Below are 3021 nucleotides of genomic sequence, written 5' to 3'. Positions count from 1 at the left end.
TGAAGAATAACATTCCTGACCAAAATTCTTCACTGTTTTTATTTTCTTTTCATGCCCCAGAGGAATGCTGAGTTACATATAGTTGTCTTGAAAATTACATGCAAACAATTTGGGGTTGATTCAAAGAGCTGATACACCACATTTCCTGTGAGTAACTGACTATAAGCCACACTTATGGTAGCTCCAAACTTGCAGTAATTTGTTGTAGCCCCATAATGCTGCATAAAAAGTGATATCGGGTTGCTAGGGGTCCAATTTCAACTGCTGTAACTTGTGTTACTACACTGTTGCAAGGTTAACTTACCCCCGTTGTAAATAATTGAATCAACTTCTCAGAATTAACCCAGTGGATCCCAGTATCTGGTATATATTAATACATTTTTCTTATTCTTCTGGCTAAAAGTCAATGTGAATTTTTAGCTTATTCTCTATATCTTCTTAGGACTGATCACTTGTTTTCAATTTGTGAAGTTCTTTCTAGTATTAGCTAACACTAGCTGGAAAGCCATTGATGTAGAGTTAGTAAAGTCATAGCTGTTAATTTCCATGTAAGTTTGTGTATTGAGGTAAAATGAAGACAAATGCCTGGTTAATTTTGTAAAATACAGAATCCTCCTGCCACAGAATAACAAATACTAAACACATCCCTGGGTGGGCTTGAACCACCAACTTTTGGTTAACAGCTGAATGCGCTAACCAATTGCGCCACAGAGACACGTGAAAGTACTTTCTAATAGATATTATCAGTAAGGGAAGATGAACCAGCAGAACTGAACTTAAACTGCTTAAAAGTTTCTAACTTGGATCATTTCTTACAAATGGACACTATAATATGAACTTGTGCAAAGTAAGATATAACAGGATTATACCCTGTGAATTGAGAATTTTGTCAGGGTGTGAAAATATCTTAGTCATGATGGGGGCGAATCAATCCAGTTATAAAAGGGTTGAAATAGGGGGATTTCAGTTAGTCCAAGGATCCAAGTATATGAGAACTTATTTGCTAACCAATTTCACCACAGAGACACGTGAAAGTACTTTCTAATAGATATTATCAGTAAGGGAAGATGACCCAGCAGAACTGAACTTAAACTGCTTAAAAGTTTCTAACTTGGATCATTTCTTACAATTGGACACTATAATATGAACTTGTGCAAAGTAAGAAATAACAGGATTATACCCTGTAAATTGAGAATTTTGTCAGGGTGTGAAAATATCTTAGTCATGATGGAAGCGAATCAATCCAGTTATAAAAGGGTTGAAATAGGGGGATTTCAGTTAGTCCAAGGATCCAAGTATATGAGAACTTATTTGCAGTGTTATGAAAAATTCTGGTGATGTATTCACAATGATAGATGTGCCAAATTGTATTTATAATAAAGATAGAGAATGGTGGAACTGAGTTTTTTCAATATAAAGCTATATGGCATTTGGTAGCACTCATAATATGTGTTATAAATTTGTGGGTATACTTAGGAATATCAGAAATATAATGAGATAAAAGGGAATATGATAGGGAATTGGGCATTAAAATTCCTATGAGAAGGAAAGTAAGACAATGTATCTCTGTCCACAATGGAAGTAAGTTGGGACAGTGCCACCAGATGTGGGACAGTTTCCTCAGCCCCACAAAGTCTCCAACACAATGTTGATAAAAAAGGAAACATTTTATGAAATCATTAAGGTACAAAATACCAACGATAATGGGATTTCACTAAACTTGAGGCTAATGGATGTTTTTGAGATGTTATCTCTAAATGTAATCCAGTCCTCTTGGTGTGAGTGGTGTAAATGATGTTAATATCAAAGGGGAATTAGCTCAAATGGTAGAGAGTTTGCTTAGCATGCAAGAGGTAGTGGGATCGATGCCTGCATTCTCCAGCTAAGATTTTGGAACCAAAATTTGCTGCAATATATCAAGTGAAGAATAACATTCCTGACCAAAATTCTTCACTGTTTTTATTTTCTTTTCATGCCCCAGAGGAATGCTGAGTTACATATAGTTGTCTTGAAAATTACATGCAAACAATTTGGGGTTGATTCAAAGAGCTGATACACCACATTTCCTGTGAGTAACTGACTATAAGCCACACTTATGGTAGCTCCAAACTTGCAGTAATTTGTTGTAGCCCCATAATGCTGCATAAAAAGTGATATCGGGTTGCTAGGGGTCCAATTTCAACTGCTGTAACTTGTGTTACTACACTGTTGCAAGGTTAACTTACCCCCGTTGTAAATAATTGAATCAACTTCTCAGAATTAACCCAGTGGATCCCAGTATCTGGTATATATTAATACATTTTTCTTATTCTTCTGGCTAAAAGTCAATGTGAATTTTTAGCTTATTCTCTATATCTTCTTAGGACTGATCACTTGTTTTCAATTTGTAAAGTTCTTTCTAGTATTAGCTAACACTAGCTGGAAAGCCATGGATGTAGAGTTAGTAAAGTCATAGCTGTTAATTTCCATGTAAGTTTGTGTATTGAGGTAAAATGAAGACAAATGCCTGGTTAATTTTGTCAAATACAGAATCCTCCTGCCACAGAATAACAAATACTAAACACATCCCTGGGTGGGCTTGAACCACCAACTTTTTGGTTAACAGCTGAATGCGCTAACCAATTGCGCCACAGAGACACGTGAAAGTGCTTTCTAATAGATATTATCAGTAAGGGAAGATGAACCAGCAGAACTGAACTTAAACTGCTTAAAAGTTTCTAACTTGGATCATTTCTTACAAATGGACACTATAATATGAACTTGTGCAAAGTAAGATATAACAGGATTATACCCTGTGAATTGAGAATTTTGTCAGGGTGTGAAAATATCTTAGTCATGATGGGGGCGAATCAATCCAGTTATAAAAGGGTTGAAATAGGGGGATTTCAGTTAGTCCAAGGATCCAAGTATATGAGAACTTATTTGCTAACCAACTGCACCACAGAGACACGTGAAAGTACTTTCTAATAGATATTATCAGTAAGGGAAGATGAACCAGCAGAACTGAACTTAAACTGCTTA

Source organism: Taudactylus pleione, unplaced genomic scaffold (genome assembly GCF_031769625.1).
Source record: "Taudactylus pleione unplaced genomic scaffold, aTauple2 ptg000174l, whole genome shotgun sequence".
NCBI classification, from domain to species: Eukaryota; Metazoa; Chordata; class Amphibia; order Anura; family Myobatrachidae; genus Taudactylus; species Taudactylus pleione.
Note: the sequence above shows the minus strand (reverse complement) of the source record.